Here is a 19,521-nt window from a genome sequence, read left to right as displayed (position 1 = left end):
CAACACCTGACATTATTTCTATAAATTTCTTTATAGTTTCTTCAGTTTGTGTCTCTTCCAGATTGAAGCATGCTAGATATGTAGTCTTTATTCATACATTAACTGACTATTTTTGATCCTCCTTTTTTGTCCTACTTCTCATCTTGCCCTCTTATTCATACTGTTTTGTTTACTTTAAAGATAAGCTGTCTAACTCAAGATGAAAATTAATCACTTTCAAATTATGATTGCTTGTGATATTAGGACTGCTTTTCTCAAGAAGTAGAGATTCACATTTCCTCCATGCTGAATTTCACCTATTAGTCATTCACAGGATCATCTTAGGATTCTTCTATATTTACTTACAAATTATTAATTTTTCTCTAAACAGCTTAATAACCCCAGGTATATAAGTGGTATTATTCCCACTTAGTTTTTCAGCTTCTTTGTCACAGTTTTAAATTTAATAGGTTAAGGTGTGAAACTTGAAGATTACCCGTGATTACAGAAATAATTGAACTTTTATAGTGTAACCAACACCCCCAAATTTCCTATACATTGTCATACATATATTTTAGAGTATATAGAAGGTATTATAAATTGCCAAACTTCCTGTACACCTATAAAATAATCACAATTTTTCTGTGATACTTTACTTGTCATGAATCATTTATCACTGGGGACTGATCTACTTTAGTTTATACCCTACCTTACTCATTAAAAAGAGCAGTCAGGTTGTACGTACCTATCAAACATATTACCTTATACAAAGTAGATAGAAAGAATATTAAAAGCTTGGCACCTCTTTCTCGTACAGCTATACCTTGCAGAATATTTACAAGAATCAGTGTATTGCTGTCCAGTCTTACTCAGCCTTTATAGGTAAGTATTTTTCCTGGTACAAAGGCTAGTGTGAGATAGTACGCAAAACAGAAGGCTAGAAGTGCCCAGTACCCTTTTTAGTTGCTGTTGCTAATCATTCAATGCATTCACTAAATTTAATTCATAGCACAACATAGCAATCATGCTGAAGCAACCAGATTTTTTTTCTAAAACTGCAAAATCTGATATATGATGCTACCTTAAGAGGTATCTATTTATTTATTACACAGTCTACTGATTCCAGAATTATGTTCTATTTTATGACTAGAAGAAATTTGAATTTCAAATAGGATACACTTTCTAAGATTTAATAAAAATTGCTAATTAGAAAGACATAACAGGAAATCCAAAACAAAGTAATTTGTAGACCTTACAGGAAAGAGAATATGATGACTTAGAAAGTGAGTAGATGTGAAATCTTACTTTGAACCTTTGTAGATTTTTCTGCTGTCCACTGAATTTCTCACCTAAGAAAAAAAAATAGGCCAAGTAAAACTTTGTGAAATTAATAATAAATTATGTAGTTAGAGAATTTATACTAAAAATTGTCACAAACAAGTTTTACTTTTTATTCTTAATTTTGAATCCAAGTGAAGATAACATTCTGTTCATTGAGTACTTAATGTCTAACAGGAAAAGAGTTCTATGCAATTAAAAAGTACACATACTTTCTTAGGTTTCATTCTATATAAGAGTAAATCCATATAATACAAAAGGCAAAAGAATTGTCCTTCAAATTACGACTTATAGAAACATAAACTCAATCTTCTTCAGTGGACTGAAATAGATACTCATTTTCATTGTGGGAAGAGAAACAGATATAGACTTTATAGAATCATGCACTATGTTTAGATTTTTGCATGCAATCAATAAATATTTTCAATTTTAAATTAAGAAAATGAAAACACAAGAACCTAATTCAATACTTAGTTAATGCAATGAAAAAACTTACGGACACTCCCTCTAAGAGGTCTAAAGGCAACTCTCAAAGGGAATTGCCTCTCAAAAGGTGCTGCACTTTTCTATTAACAGAAATATTTGCTTCCACAGGATCTAACAATGACAGAGGATTTGTCAAGTTCAAGACAGTGGCAGAATGTCTTCAACTTAAATTTGTGTTCTGAAGTGCAGCTTCAGATAATTTTAAAACCAATATTCTGTTGCGTAATTAATTGCAAAACAATCACAGAACCGTTATTTACAATGGAGAAATAGAAATGTGGTTCGTGGTTTAGGAATGGTGCTGCCCAATTTGATGTCCCCACTGAGACTCTCCCAAACCAGACACCACTTGCTTGTTCCCCCTCTCCCTCCCACTTCCTGCTCCAGCTTGAAGTTGATGACTGGAAGCACTAGAGGGGAAGATCATTGGTTGAGATAAGAACAGTTTACTAGAAACAGCAGTAAGAAAAAACAAAAAGCAACAACAGTCATATTAATAAAAGTGTACAAAAGGGAGGGTGATTCACATTCAAAAATGTTTACAATGGACCTGGAGATAATGAATGATGGCAGATGATGCCACCACAGTGGTTTTTGACAGGAAGCCACACCCTTATTTTTGGAAGACAGAGAGAATCCCTTCCCCCCATGCACAAAACCAGGGAAATGGGTTTGCAAATGGCACAGACAGGGTGTTCTGTTAATTAGAAATCTTTCCTTTTTTATGTTTTCCACAGCAGAGAATTTACTCATCCTCAATTTTCTACCAAAATTTTTATTGTTTTCTTATTCAGTCTTAAAAGAACCTGGGTAGAGAGAAGAACTGTTACTTTAACAATGATTTTGCTGAACACACTTCTGACACAACCAAATTTTTTGAACAACTTATCTATTTCATGTGTTTTGCATAGAAACCAGCAGACAGTTACAGTGTTCCTTGGCAAACACACACATATTCCAGATTCTAGAAATTAAAGTAATGTTTTAGGAACCTGGTCAGTATGTTGAAGCCTGTGGAGAGAAGTGCAATTGATGTTGTGTTCTTGCAGAAGGCCTCTTTATGTCCATCCACCACAAGGCAATCATGTTTTCCTGCCTTCCCTGGCTACCTCTACTCTCCCATCTTACAGGAACGAAGGAGGCCTAGGTATACATCATCCTCCTGGACCTTGTGCTGGAACCTTGCCCATATCTGGGAAGTGGAGGGTAGATCCTATGTACACCATGCTGTCTTATCTATCCCATATTTTGCCCACATTCCTGGCCAAAGAAGAAGAATGAGCAGAAGAAATACGGCTAAAGCTAATTTTCCTTCAGCTTACAGGACCACAGCAGGAGACACAAAAATGGAAGGAAGGTAATTCAAATCTAAGCATTTGTGCTCTGTGCAGCAGATGTGTCAGGACCCAAGAGGAGACACTGCAACAATCAACACATTTTTTTGTTCTGTTTTTCCTGTTGTACTTTCATTTTTGATGGAGACGTTTGTGCCAGGCTAAGCTCAATAGAGCAGCTTTACTGTTTGTTCATTTTAATCTGGCCCGGATTCTTGCTCTGGTTCATAGATGCTGAGGATAATCTGATTTTATGTCTCTACAGTACTTTTACTGTATTTTTGAAGACACCCAAGGGAAAAATATTCTAAACTGGTACGAACAATTTATTATTATATATTTTAGTCTCTTATATTTGGGTGGGTTTTTTTTTTTTGTTTTGTTTTTTTGTTTTTGTTTTTTTTTTTTTTTTTTTGGTTTTTTTTTTTTGTTTTTTTTTAATTTTTCTTTTTAAGTTTGTGAAAATGCACTGGGAGGTGTTCTTAAAGACAGAATGTGTAAAAGTTGCTCTTCACAAAAATATTGTTTGCAAGAGTGGAAAAAGCTCTCTTGGGAATGGGGAAACCGTGAATTTTTAGAGATGAGTATAAAAAAAATAACACCACCTCTGAGTAATTTTTTTTTTTAATATCTTCTATTCTGGAAGCATGTCAGCATGACTCTGGATTTCAATGCAGTTTCCTCCCTCTTGCCACATACTTCCAAGTGCTTTTTAGCAAAATGTGTAATAAACAGTAGTTCCCATTTAAAGATAAAAGAGTGGTTTTTACTCTAGGTGCTCCTTTCCTCAGTAATTTCAACAAAAGAGACAAAAACGTCAACACTCCAAATACCTCCCTCCCGCTAACCTAAAGAGAAAATTTTGAAAATACTTAGATGAATGAATAATTTTTCACATGTGAATAGTCAAAGTGAAGTTCTACTGACAGGGTAAAAGACATAAATTATACATTATTTAGCTCCTTCTGTAAGCATTGAATGCAAGTGACCAACTGAGTGTTAAATATATTGAGCAAAGGAATGTCACTGTGCTCTAAGGCGATTTAGGACATGTATTTCCAAAAACATAACAATAAATAAAACAAGTGTATTTTAAGAAAACTTGAGAGGAAAGGCATATTTTTAGAAAAGTAAATTATATATGCTACCATAGAATAAATAAAGTATCTAGTGGACAATCAGTGGGTACAACCTTTGTTCTACTTGAGAGATGAAATGTAATTAAGATAAAAGAAGAATTGTCTGCTACTAGAAAGTTTTCTGTTCAATTTGTAAGAATATTTTAAAAACATCAGTTCAAATCTTCCTGGGGACCTCCACTGCCGAAGAGATAGGGTTTTGATTTTGCCCTTTGTATGTCAACTTCAAATGAAGTTCTTCCAGTAAATGATATAATGGTTTCCGTTTCTCATTCTTCAGTCTTTGCTTTCTCTTCTTCTCATATTTCAACAATTCCTTCCCTCTCTCTAGTCAGAGGAACTACCACTTAGAAATTCATTCTTGGCTTTAGAGCAGACTGATGTTTCCATCAATTTCCCTTTTGAATTTTTTTTTAATTACTTTTTAAAATATTATTTCTTTTTCTTTTCCCTTATTTTAAGCCAGACACTGTCTTCAGTATCAAGGTACCTGTCCTCTTTAGCAGACCTCCTAACCCATTTTTCTTGCTCCATCTTTCAATGACAGTCTTTCACAGAAAAGCTGGTATTCAAAAATTTCCTGAATCTTTATTATTTTTTATTATATTTATAAATGAAAAAGTCTAAATATGCAATTTCTCTTCAAGCAATACTTCCACAGAAGAACTGCACCAAAGTCTGCCGCCTACTACCAGTATTAGTTTTATCAGTTACAACTCCACTACTTTCAGTGGTATTGCACCTTTTGCCTGTTGGTCTAATTATCAGTAAAATGTTTCCTCTGAGACAAAAGTAAGGACTATAGGAACATATTTTTATTTTTCATAGTAGGTATTAATTAGGTGATCAAGCAGCTGACTTTTTTGTATTTCTGCAGAAGAAACAGCTTACTTACTGCAAATGCACAATTACACTGAGGGCTAGTACAGGATAAATGTGCTGCACATTTAGAACACAGTCTTTCTCAACAGTGATGCTATGAAACATTTATGAACACCGAAGTCTATACACATCAGCAAACCTGCTAGAACTGAAAAGAGTTCCTTACTCATGCAAAAATAAGCAGATGCTTAAGTGTTTGCAGGAACAAGTTTTAATTTCTCTCCCTGGGTATTGGAGAGATCCTCTGCACAGGGATGAACTTCAGTCAATAAAATGATTAACAACAGTAACATACACTGCAGGGAAATGTATCCACTCCAGAAAAATTAATTTAAGTAGTGTTAGCTGGGCTCTGATCGGTGACATGTAAAAACCTTAAATCTCTTAAGATATATTGCATTATAGAACAATGTCTGCAAGTATTTTACAGCAATGACTTATTTTCCTATCTTGTGTAGGACACGTCAAGACTTTTCTACCTAATAAAGGTTACTATTTTGGTTCATTTCCTCCAAAAAATGTATTGCTCATGTTTTCCTTTCAAAAATATATTTCCAGTCATCTCTGTTTGCTTCTACATTTTCTTATTGTGCTATTTTCTCTGACTAATTTCCGGTGTTTTGATCTTCCCCAAGTCTGGCTATCAGAAGGGAAATCTTAGAACTATTTTTGAATATCCTTTCTAATTTACAAAATTATTTGTAACTGAATAAATACATCTGTATCCCGATTTATTAGTCTATCTTGACATTTTCATATTCATGATATCAGTATATCAATGTTTCATCTTGACTTTGCAAACTCATTAAATGTGTTTAAAAATCTGAATTACAATATTCACCATTCTTCTGTTAGCATAGAGAAGTCATAGGATTGGTTCCAAATTTTCTGAATGCAATGGATGAATTTTCCTGAGCCCCAAGATGTGGTTTAAATCAGTCCACTAACTAGCACCAGAAATTAATTTAAAATATTATTTTTATTTCATATTTATTCCAGAAACCTCTGTATAAATAGTAGCTTTACAATTGTTCCATTATGAAAACCTGAACCCTTTGTACCTGTTTTTCCCCTTGGGAATAAACTAGTCACTCAGCCAATATAATTTCTTTCTAACATTTTCTTAAAAGATAAATCAATCACATTAAATTTTTAATGTGGCCTCTCATTTCTGTATGTGGTGCTTGAACTTCTCTGCCATTTTACGGCACTTGCACTTCTATTTCTTATGATAAAATACCATTTCATTGTGTGTTAGCTTGTCTTTACAGACAAAGAAGGGATTACAAGATACCTTTTGCTCATTTCTCATTAAAAAATTGATATGGAAAATGTTTAGCTTTGGTATTCTGAAGCTAAAATACATGTAAAGGGCTTACAAAAAGAACAAAGGTACCAGCAGGTTCTGTGGTAATAAGACATACTAAACTCTGACTTCTATTTCTTCATGAAGAATTCCCAATGTTAGGTTTCACAATATATTGAACAGTTCTACTGATTATCTAAAGCTTGTGAAATCCGAAAATATATTTATATGTGTTCATAATTTTATATGCTGCTATGAGATACATACTTGCTTTTTCATCTGGAAAACCTAACTTAATGCAGTAACATGACATTAGGACATAATCAAGTATATTAAAATTTACACAGAACTGCCATTCCAGAAATCTCATTCTTGTCTGATACACTAACAGGATTTTCATGCCTCTGCCTCAAAAAGAATAGCACAGAAAGAGAATACGAGTTACTGAATGGTAGTAATATTGATAATAGACAATTTATTTCATGACATTTTGTCATATATTTTCTTGCCTGAGCAAGAGAGATTTTTAGGTTTTGAGTTGGTTTGGGGTTTTGTTTTAGTGTTGGTGGTTTTTTTTGTTTGTTTTTGTTTTGTTATTACTGTTTTTCATTGTACTCTAGCTTATTGTTCCTCTGAGGTTATTTTATAATCCAGAGGACCTTGTTTTTAATAAACTGAAATTGAGTTTAGTTAAGTGGAAATACACCATGGGAAGTGAAGAAATTTCAAAACATGCCCATGACAACAATAAGAAATGTCCTCTGTGTCTAGTTGCTGAGGCAGAAAGGATATGTAGAAATAATTGCATATGCAGAAAAAATTGTATACCTTTACAATGTGCATATTGTATAAAAGATGATTTGCAGTTAAGATTTGGAACAGATCAGTGCTTCATGATGACATAAGATGAATACTATTACTTAGTGTGTGGGCAAGTCCTAAGTCACAACATTAAAGACTGATCAGCAAAACAACCAGAAAAGGCACTGTGTCTGTGGGTCAGATTACTTATATCCCTAAAATCTCAAGCTTCCTCTGAGCACAAAGAATTATTTTGTTGCTTAAAAACCCATATGGAGACTAGAAAGACTGTGTAAACAAAATTCAGTGTTAATTGAAAAAGGGACAAAGTTCATATCCAGTGCAGCCCATTAAACCATTGGGGGCAGGGAAAAGGAGGCAGGGGAAGAGAGGGAGAGATTGTTATTGCAATTGAATAAGGAAAGGGGTCATAAAAATCAGAAGACACAAATTGATAAACTAGCAAACTTTGTGATCATTCACATTGCTTTCCTTTTCTTCTCCATTTTTGTCACTTGAATTCTATGGTATACATACATACCATTTTAATTTTAGCTTAATGTTAATCACTCTCCTTAAGATTGCAAAGTGGGATCATATTCCTTTAATCATTCACACATGGAGTCCAAAAGGCTCTTTAAACAGAAAAGCGAGAAATTTAACTATTTCAATATAGTGAGATACTTGTAGAAAACAAAATTTATACAATATGCTAACACTTAGAGGAACTACTGCCATACAATAATCCCCACAAGATCTGCTACGCTACAGACCAAATAACAGCCAAAATGGATATTTGTCATAAGATACCTACTATTATTTTAGCTGATACCAATAAGTAAGTAAATGAAATACATATGAATGGGGATAAAATAACAGTGGAGTCTTTCTACTCCCTTCAGGGACAAATTATTTTCTCCTCAAATATTCCAGTTGAAGAATATGTAGGCCCTTATTATCAAAACAATATAAAGTCCTGCTTGGACAGGATACAAGAAGTTTGATGGATGAACACAATGATTTTTGTACATTTATAGTACTAATAAAAATTTCTGAAATAGCAGCTATATACTATTATATATAAAGAAGTAGAAGAATAACATTAAATTACAGCTATACTGTCTTAATTTTCATGGCTTTTAAGCCACGAAATACTGCATAGATTTAGAGCACTGCTGTGCAATATTGAGTTCTGCCATTTATCTTAAACTAGGAATAAGTGAAACACTGAATATCATTAAAGTTAATAAGGGAATCATAGTTGTTCTCAGGAGGTAATTTTGAACAGGAAAAAAACTCAAAAGCTGAGTTTATATTCAGAGTTGCTAGGAAATTAAATGAAATGGTTGCCAAGGTGAAATAATATATGAAAATTCCTGACATACATTATCCAAAGGTTTCTGTAGTCTGATCTTCCTTTTTGACTCAGTGTTACTAGTAGTTTGAATACACTCGTACTGTTGCTAAGGACTGATGCTGTTGCCAGGTGAAAATGGCCCATATTAACCTGCCACAAATATCTAAATATGTTGATAGAAGTGTGCTGATAAAAGACAGGAGAAACATGTCTTGGAAAATTGGATGATCTATTATTTCTTATCCGCAACATAACAGTGAAGTGACTTTTCTTACTCTTTGTGCACATGAACTCTAACCCATAAAAGTATCAGTAAAGTACCCAACAATAATGATGATGTTATTAAATGAACATTGTGTTCTATAGAATATAAATCTTAATCAGACATTCAATGTAACCTATAAAGTTGTTACTGGGGGGATATAACTAAAGTCAGATAGTGTGTAATTCAAACTAGCAAAGACATATGATTATTGCTTCTGGATCACGGATTCTTTCAAGCCATTCTTTCTTCTTAAATGTTATGAAATTTGAGTAACATTATCTCAAAGCACCTAAGAATATGCTTGAAATAAAATGATGAAGTAGATACTTTGAATGAAAATGAACAGGTGCTTTAGTTGCTGTGTGTCACATAGGTAACGGGCAGCTTTTTTAAATGCTGGCTAAATTGCAGTCTAATGCCTTTCTGTCAATTTGCATAGTATTGCCAATAATATTTTGTAGTATAATATTGCGTGTAAAATCTTAGTCATTTCAGGGAGCAGCTCCTTGTTTATCAATCAGATGAAGAAAGGAGATCAGCAGAAGCCAATAGACAGAATTATCCACACAGGAGGGCTTGAGAAACAGTTACAGTATCCTGTCTTGGTAAAGACAACTACAATACACTATATACATATAATTCTAGCTTTCATTTGTTAGTATTGAGAGCACTGACCTACACTATGCTACAGAAAAATGGATTGTATTTGATAAAATTACACAATTTCAGAAAATAGTTTACACAAGGGCAGCATGTAAATGGCAAAGTCACAGTCTTCAGGCACAGTTTTCTCCCTCTTTAGGAGAGGAACTCTTTAGGACTCTTCCTAAAAGACATTTAACCATCTTCTACATCTTTCAAGGCAGCTTTATTCTTGCTTTTGCCAAGCTTTAAAAGAAACTTGTAAAAAGTCACTTAAGAGTATGATCTTTACAAACATCTGTTTGCTGTTCTACCCAAACTCAGAAGTAACTCTTGAAGTCACAAAAGCTAAGAAAGCACATGACTTCTCTTGTGTTGTGGAAGTTTCTGTCTGTGTGCTTAGCTTTGACTGACACATCATTTCTTCTCTGGACCCCAATCTATTTTCTGCCTCACTAAACTTACAAAACTCTGCATACATTGTTCTTCTCAGCTTGTTCTGTAATCCTATGAATACACAGTCTTCCTGTTCATCCCTTCAGTCAGTAAGTGCCAGCTGTTGGGTCCTGGAAACAGTTTCATTTATGTGAAATAAAAAAGTGGGAAAAAAAAAAAGCAATTTATCAGAAAGCTATGAAAACAACAAGAATGCGTTGAAATATTGAATCAGAATGTTTGAGTCAAGCAAAAGAAATTATTATGGTTTCAATCATTCAACATATAAACAAACTTAGACCAGATAAGTTTTACACAGAAAGATAAAACTCTGAGTGATTTCAGTCTGTAAACTAATCCCTTTTTGATTGTTCTGTTGAGCATGAAACAGAGGTCATGCTGAGAAATTACAAAAAAAAAAAAAAACAAAACCCCTGTAGAATGAACGTAAATTAATTATCTTGATATATTCTGTCATATTGCATCTGTCAAAAATGTCCTTCTTTTTAATGGGAAACACACAACACCCCATGTATGCCCCTATCATATTTTCAAAAGTTTTAAAGCCTGTGTGCATTTTCAGTAATTAGAATGGAAGTATTTGTATATTTTATCCAAAGGCCATTAATATGTGCATATATAATTAACACTGAGTAACTCATTATATGAATTACTATGGCTTCCAGGAGGCACTGCCTCCAAAGTAATAGAGAGACGAAGCTGGTCTTTATGGAGATGCAGTGGGAGAGGGGTTCAGCTTCACGTGAATCTGAGGTCCCCCTGCAGAGCTTTGAAGTTATGTGAATACCTATGACAGGGAAGGGAATGACTCTACTGGGTAGTGGTGCATTAATGTTCTTACTGATGAGCCACATACTCCTTGCCCTTTTCTGTAAGAAAGACAGCAGGTCTTGCCAACATACACAGCAGCAATGGTATCTCCTGTCAAAATTCTTTACATTTGAAGACTTTGCATAGGTCAAGAACACATCAAAAATGATAGATCTTTTTTGAGAGTCTATCATGTGGTACCTGTTTTGGTAAGAAACAATATTGTTGACAGTACTGTCTTGTAAAAAAGGTGTCACCTTTCTTGTTCAGCTCAGCTTGTTTTTTCCCAAGTAACAACTCTGAAGTGGAGAAGAGTGGTCCACATCTCACCTCACTATGTGTTGTCCAGCTCCTGCTATCTGCTGATTGGTGTAAAGAAAACTTTCTGACCTTTTTCAGGAATAGTACATGAAACCTCAGGCTTCTTCCCTATCACTACTTGTGTTTGACCTGTCACTGTTTTTCAAGACCAGAGACATACCAGAGACACTGTTTTTCAAGACCAGAGCCATACCAAATCTGATATGGCTTAAAGGGTAGCCTTATTCTTGAGAAGATCCACATTTTCCTCACAAGTTTTCTTGGAAACAGCTGATGTCTGAGCAAAGAACAGAAGTGGTGCACGTAGCTAAGGAGACTGGAGGATCCAAATTCTGAATTGCTAGGAGGAAGTGGGTAATTGATTTGGAGACTTAGGGAGTTACACATGTCCAAACAGAAGTCACATTTACAGTGTCATTTGCCAAGATTTCCCTACTACTCATAAACTGGATCACTTCAGGTAACATATTGAAATTCTGGTAACATCTGGAGTCTGGATATATGTGATTGTTATTTGATTTTCTAATCAATAGAGATCAGTTGTAACTCCGTACCTGCTTCTCTTGCTCTCAGAAATTATGTTCCCAAAGACAACAATACACAGGCCTTCTGTGTTGACTTTTAGAGATCACTAGCTTGCTCATGGTTTAAACTCAAAATAGTGGTAACTTGCCATGAGAAAAATAAGCAAATTGAAACAGCGCTCTTCTGCTGTGTTCCTCTGTCTTTAATCTCTGTGCCATCATACACTATGCCTTTGTGATATGTAAAAGAATAGGAGGCCTAATTAAAATTAAAATTTCTACAGTAACTAGTTGGTGTGGTTGTTCATTGTGCTAACAGTAACATTGCAATATAAGAGCTATGAATAACAATATTGCAATGAATTCAGAAGTCTGCTAAAGAAAAGTACCAGAGATCCCTACAGATACCATACAATGATAAAACATCTGGAATAATTTTATCTTATGGATGATTTTAGTATTTCAGTAGAGAAAGAAATTATTTACTGTTGTGTATATATTTCTATTACATTCACATGTAAGTTTTAGTATAATTTTAGAATTTGCTAATTAGAGAGAGAAATAGAACTACTATTTAATGAAAAACTTGGTAAGCAAGAGCCACTAATAAAATAAAAACCTTTGCATCTCTTTCCTTTGTTTACTGGCGAAGTTTGGATGATGGGACACAAAAAGATAATAAAGTCTACCCATTCATTCAGAGAACTCTGAAAACATCTAGAATTCATCCAGGTAGTCAAAATCAGTATGTACTGCCATAAGTGCTAAAATAATTAGGAAATCTCATAATTTCTTATAAGAGTTAACCAGACCTTCTAGTCAGGCCAGTATTGTTTTCCATGTCTTTTGGAATTGAAGTTCATGTGGAAATATGGAAACTTCCTTTTATTTTTGAGACTTGCTTCTTTGCACAGTTGTTTTTCAAGTTTCTTGCTTTTTTCTTTGGATATCCTTTGAAACTAGTCATTAAAACAAACTTAAGAAGCACTACTGATAAACTTTATAAATAGCATTTTAAAACTTTACTGTACTTTTGAGTTTACTGGTTCCTACATAATATCCTATGAAGGAGAAATATGATGTATAAATCCTAAGGTTTTTCACCTTATGTTACTCACAACTACCTGATACTAGTCATAAAGAACCATGTAAGTTATTGTGTTTACAAGGCAGATTCAGAGAAATTGCTCCATTCTTATGAATGTTTTACTGAGAGTATGGAAACAGGATGGAGTCATGATATTTATATTGGAGATCTTAAGGAAAATAAGATGCATAATTACAGGAAATTTCAGATTTTATATGCTGAAGATTACAGCTGTGTCCTCTATTTTCAACATGTAAAATCTGAAATTATTTCCCTCCCTTTTATCTGGTCTGCCCACTTTCAAGGTAATGATGGAGGAGCCCTGTTATGTTGTTAGAAGGTTAACAAGGGGATATCATAGAGACAATGCTGAAGAAATTTGTTTCTTCTTTCCTGAAAATATTATGATAATATATATGTGTCTTTCCTTCATTCTTTTGGCACAGAGTAAACCATTGAGTTCTGACAAGACAAATACCTACCTTTCAAACATATGCATATCAAATGCATTTCCATACACATGAAAAATATGTATATATTATCAAATAAATCATCATACTTATGGAATGGTATATTTTCCATAGCAGGTGGAGCCAGAGTTCAGAGAGATCTTATTATAATCAGGGCAAAGTCACACCAAATCAACATTTTTAGACTCAAATTGAAGTAAGCAAAAAAATTGCTTACTTCATAAATGCATAAATTGAAGACACTTTTGGTTTTACAAAATAAATAGTAAGTTTAACACAGCTGTCAAATATACATATTTATAATAGAAACCCAAACTTATTACAAAAACATGCAGTATTTGGATGATCATAGAGATTTGAAGTGTTGTTTATAATTTTTTATGTCAAATGTCAAATCTAAAATGCAACTCACTTTCCAAGCAAAACTTTTTATAGGCAATATCTATGTATATAACATCTCCTGACACTGTGTTTTAATTTAAATTACCGAATAGTTTTCAATAAAAGCAACCAAAAATGTACTTTTTGCAGAATGATGATAATGAAATTGGCACAGTCACAGTGATGACATAAGCAGCAACTATTGTTTTCTAATTTCTGTGAGTATTTGAAACAACTAGCATAATAAAAAGGCCATGACAGAAGAATTCTAAATTTCATGTTTTTTTGGCTTTATAACCTCGTGTCAACTATAACTGCTTATCAATGTGCTCAAATTTATGCAAATTATATCTACCTGTAAGGAGAAACTGTTTTTACATAGACTTGCCAGAAACCATCCTATTTTTCTCTGATTTCCTTTTCTGCCATAGGATTTTACACTTAATTTATCAGGCAATTAAAACTTGAATCAGCCATTACATAGCAATTGTGCTATAAGGGGAATATATTGCAAACAAAGGTTTGATTAACTCCTGGACATGGCAGTAAAAACTGTAGCTGGGGTCTGTGTATCATCCCGATAACAAAGTGAAGAACTTATTCTTTAATTGTCCTCTCTGGTGAAGAGAGGAAAGGATTGGATGGAATGGGAAAAAGGATAAATTATGAACTAGGCAACAGGTAGCCAATTTCAAACTTTGGTCAGTGAGTAAAAACAACTGCCACCTTGTATCTCTTTAATTACCATAAAGGGATTTGATCTTACCTTAGCTTCTTGAGAATTCCATATATTACAGATGCTTAACTGCCACTAGCAGATATTTTTCATTCATAGTTTCAAGGCAGATCATAAACAGAATACAAGGGAAGCTTTCACTTTTACGGAGGAATATGATCCAGATAAATTTCTTAGACAAAATGTTTGTGCTCTCATTCTGGATATACATATTAAAGAATTTCCACCTGAACATGAGGAAGAACTTTTTAATGTGCAGGTGACTGAGCACTGGAACAGTTTGCCCAGAGAGGTTGTGGAGTCTCCCTCACTGGGGAGATTCAAGAAATCCTTTCTATGGAGAAATCCTGTGCCATGTGCTCTGGGATGGCTCTGCTTGAGCAGGGAGGTTGGACCAGATGACCCACTGTGGTCCCTGCCAACCTGACACATTCTGTGATTCTGTGATACTGAAAATCTGAATCCAGGTTGGTAGTTTGGCTTTTCTTGTGATGGCCTTATCACTTTGAAAATCAACACCAGGTTTCACAGTACTGCATAACAGATACGTCATACAATGGAGTTTGGCCCTCCATGAACTTGTCATATAATTTGTATTCATTCCATAATTCCTTTAAAGATGCTTTCCCAGCCATGTGACATCTGAATTTTGCGGATTTTGTCTGAGGTAGAGCAGCTGTTCAAAAAAAAATGTGATAAGATCTAGCCTAAGCACTCTTTTTTGACACAAGTTATGCAAGCATGTTTCAGGAGAAAACTAAGTATTGGGTGTTTACTCTGGTTACACAGGAAATTATTCTAATATCAGACTTGACATACCTCAAGTGCTATTTTCGTGGCTTGAGTGGAACTATAGGCCTATTGAGAATTAAATTGTAATGAAATTTCTTATTTACAAGTAAAAACCTATGCAAGTTGTACTTCTAACATTTTTTTCTCTAAAAGGCAACTCTGTTCTGTCACTAGGAACAAACCATGAGCTGTCAAGAGAATTCTTGAGCAAAGAAAGCACAGGGAGAATAGAAATGCAAAGCACAGGTCATATCATGACATGCATTTCTGCTTAAATTCCAAACAGAATGGGTCCTGCTCTCCACTCTAAACAAATAATTGTGTCTTTCATGGCATTTTTTTAAGAGATAAGATCTTATGCAAACCTATGAGTGGAAATGAAGACCCTTGATTGATTTTAGAGCTTTTCAGAGATCAATGAATACCAGAAAATAATTTTTCTATGGAGGAAGAGAACCAAGGTTGTACATGCATAGAAGAGGGAATGGAAAATGAGTGAGAAAGAAAATTGAAGAAATAATGAAACTAAAGACATGTGAAGGGAAGTAGGAAAGGGGGAGGAAGGAAAGCAAGTTTAGATAGGGAAACTTAAGAAGTGAGAGACTTTAAAAGGTTCTTAAAAGGGAAAAGAGAAAAGGAAAAAGATGAAAGAAAGAGGGAAAATATATGGAAGAATGAAGAGAACTGGAGAAAGATAAAGTGATCAAACATTTTTTAAAGTATGATACTCCTTTACATATACATGGAAAAATAAGAAACTGGGAAAAGATCAAGAGAAAATTAAGAAAGAGAAGGAACACCTGCTTGACATCTGTCAATGATGTGGAGATGGAGGGCACATGCATAATGTCTGCAGAAGGACCAGTTAATAGTTTTGGGGCTAATGAGATACACATAGAGAAAAGGTTAAAAGCTAATATGCAGTATTGAAAACTGAGAATACTATACTTCAGATATCCTATCTTAGTGTTTCTCTCTCCTTTTCTATAAAGTAATTCCTTTGTAATTCATAGGTTGTGTCACAATTTTTCCTTCAAAATTTTTTGCTGTGTTTTCATATTGTAGGTAGAATTCTTATTTTTTAAGAATTTTATAAGGGTATAATCATTCAGTATAATCATTCAGAAAAGGCCTTGACATGTAAGCAATATATTTTGGATGAGTCCATTTTGAAATTCCAACTTATCTGTGTTTCAATATTTTATTTTATTCACAATTAACTCTTTTTCTAAATTACCAGGGTTATTTCTTTGCTTCAGTTGATTTGTCAGATTTATACAGGAGTTGATAAAGCAATTTTCTTAATTCAGAGATGCCAGCTTGTCAGAACCTGAATCAAGGTGTTTCTTTTAAAGCTCATCTTGCATCAGGAAGTCTTCTGTGAATACAGGGATGCAATACTGTTTATTTGCTCTTTACTTCTCCCCAGAGTTATGGTAAGATACAACTGTGAGTAAATGACAAAGTGAATTTCATCTTCTATCCTTACTCTATGGCTTTTTTTTAAATTTTTGCTTTTTTTTTTCTTTGTCTTAAAACTAAATAATCTCTGAAGTCACATTGTGAGTCCAAGAGTTTCTAAGATTTCAGTGTCATTCCTGTGTTTTTTTCATTATTACTGTAACCAAATTCAGAAGGATGAAGAAGAAAATTGAAAATATATTCACTTTCCACCAAAGGAAATTTAAGCAACAGTAGTGTTTTCTGTAGTGTTTTAGAGATGTCTTTCTTCCTTTAAAACTAAAGATTAGGAAATTATACTTCTGTGATGTAAAACTCCATAATCTGTGTGCTAAATGAAACATTTAAGAAGTCTACAATACTATGTCTAAAGCGGGATGGTAGTTGAAATAAAGACCCTGCATAAGAAATTATATCCTAAAAGCTGTCATCATGTCATTAATCCCTGAAATCAACAGTTGTGTCTCAAGGGCTGAAACCTAGTTTCAAATAAATAAACTAGAAAATACCTAGCACCTAAAACTCCCAGTGCCTTGTTTGCCATCATCATTCTACCTTGAAATTAATAACTATGTATCTGTCTATCTTATCTATCTTATCTATCTATGTCCTTATCTCTAATCAGCTACTGTGTTTGTATTAAAATAAGGATTTTTTCCCAAACATTCCCACATAAATGTTTAAAATGAGTGCCATGAATACCCATTTACTGTTGTTTAAGTACTCAGAGACTGACCATTTGTATGTACACTGCTAGAATTTTAGGAAAATCCATAACCGTTAGCCTAAACAAAGGCTTTCTCTTGACACTGAAACTCAGTCTGGTTATACACTGCCAAAGAACGGAATATTAGATTACTGAAAACAATAGTTCAATTAATTTCCACAGAGATTGGGTCAGTGAAATATATTATGAAAGCAGAACAGATTTCTAGAACTTTTTGGGAAATTCCATACTATAATTTGAGGCCTTAAAAAGTATCTATTCACCTCCATGTTAATCTGTAGTATTTCTGGTTCATATGTTAATAGTAAAAATTGTGTGGCAATGCTACTTACACAATTTAATTGCAGCATATGGTAGCACATAAGAAATTACAGAAATCATGAAATGACTTGAGGAGTCCCTGATGTAAATTTATGGTAAAAAACAGGAGGACTCATGCTGTCTTGATTCTGCTATCACTCGCCATAATAATAAAATTTCCCATGAGGCAGTAAAGGCAAAGCCTGAATTTATGCTTTCCAAGGACTCACTATTGGTTGCTCTTAATTCTTGAGAAGACAACCAAAAAAAAACTGTAAATGAAAGTTGGAAGAAATTTATTGCGATGTATACTTCCTGTTATTTTTGTGTTAATGGAATATCTGTAAGTTTGTGAAGGAAGACCAACCAGAAAGGTTTATAAAAGAGGGAGCAAGGCTGCAAACCATATGAAATATGGAAGTCCACATGCCAGAAAGGAAAGATAAGTATGAAGGAGGTCTTAGGAGCAGCAGTTTTGGGTACAACTTGATCAGATACATGAATGATCTAGATAGAGATAGGTTGAGTCATACAGTTTTCAAAGAACACATTCTACTATAGATTAACAATGTTAATCCAGAAAAAGGAATAGTAATTCATAATAGTAATGCAGCAACTTTTTTTTCTCTCCTCTTGCATGTAATTGACATGAGAGTTGATGAATATCCTGTTTGAATAATTTGGATAAATTATTTGGTTATGTGTTTGAAATGACCTAAAGAAATTAATGAGTTTAGAAATTCAAATTTCATAAATTAGCTTTTGGATTTATTGCTAAATCTAATCAGAGATGTTCCCGATTTACGTAAACATACCTTCCTTCAAATGTCTATTACAGGAATCAGAAAATCCACATACATCTGATTAAAAGTTTTCTCTACCTGTACTTTTGTATTTTATGATACACAAATTTCAATTCAGTTTTAAAAATGTAACTGACATTTTCATAATAAAGAAATTTTCACACTGCCTGTGTTCACATTTCAATACTACAGCCCTATGTATTGCTGTAATGCTTTAATTTGTAAGCATTAATAATCATCTCTCAGAGCATTGCCAGAACCAGATAATATACGTATCACTAGTGTTTGAAGGAGAAACAGCATAGTCTCTTATCAAAACCTGTCTGATAAGGTACCATTTGTTGAGGGGTGAAAATATTTCTGAATTAAATATTTTATGGCAGCAATCATTTTAAATATATTTCAGAAACATAATGATCTAGTATTTTCAGTTTAAGATGTACCTGTTTCATTCAAAAAAAAGCACAGAGAGTAAAAATTACTTCTTAGCTACCTGGAGGGACAACTCTTTTTGCAGAATGAATTATCTTTTTTTTCTAATCGTTGAGACCTTAATTTTTTTATTAATTTAAAAATAGTGTCCTCAATATCAACTGTGTTTTAGTATCAACCAAATACATTCAGAAAAATACTGCTGCAACAGGGTGAGATCAACAACATTTGATGTTCAGTCATGACATGTTTTTTCACTAGAATTACCTGTTTGTCTCACAACTGCAGCAAGGCAATTCCCCCTTCACTCTTTTTATTCTTTAAAAATTGTGGCACATATTTGCTGTATTTATAGCCATGGCAAGCAAGTTCCTTTTACTGTACACGGAAACTGTTACCTTTTTTTAGATAAAAAGGTATATATACTGCTTATGGCAAAATTACTCATAATGAGATTGCTCATTGCTGAATTGCTATACTTGCCCAATATGCTGCTGGCTTTCCAGGAAATGCTATTGTGTTTTAGGCAAATGGAAAATTTATGAACTATCTTCTGCCTCCTTCCCTAAAAAAGGAGGGAAAACTTTTAAACTTGATACCAGAAACTGTTCAAAAGATGCAAGGTCACATAAAAATTTGAACTTCTTTCCCCAAAATAGTGGATAGGATCAACATCCCAATTAAAATTCATG

The 19,521-nt window shown here is 33.7% G+C and overlaps 1 protein-coding gene across 1 annotated transcript in view; it reads right to left on the bottom strand.

Annotated features, from left to right (window-relative positions):
- The window catches only part of PTPRD (protein tyrosine phosphatase receptor type D), a 975,596-nt gene that overhangs the window by 459,433 nt on the left and 496,642 nt on the right, over window positions 1-19,521 (bottom strand). The window contains exon 8 of the mRNA XM_053932226.1: window positions 1,285-1,328. The gene's annotated coding sequence lies outside the window, so the exon portion shown is untranslated. The remainder of the gene's footprint in view (window positions 1-1,284; window positions 1,329-19,521) is intronic.

The sequence above is a fragment of the Vidua chalybeata genome, chromosome Z (genome assembly GCF_026979565.1).
Source record: "Vidua chalybeata isolate OUT-0048 chromosome Z, bVidCha1 merged haplotype, whole genome shotgun sequence".
Classification (NCBI taxonomy): Eukaryota; Metazoa; Chordata; class Aves; order Passeriformes; family Viduidae; genus Vidua; species Vidua chalybeata.
The sequence above is the reverse complement of the archived record's forward strand: the minus strand, read 5'-3'. Positions and strand labels throughout refer to the sequence as shown.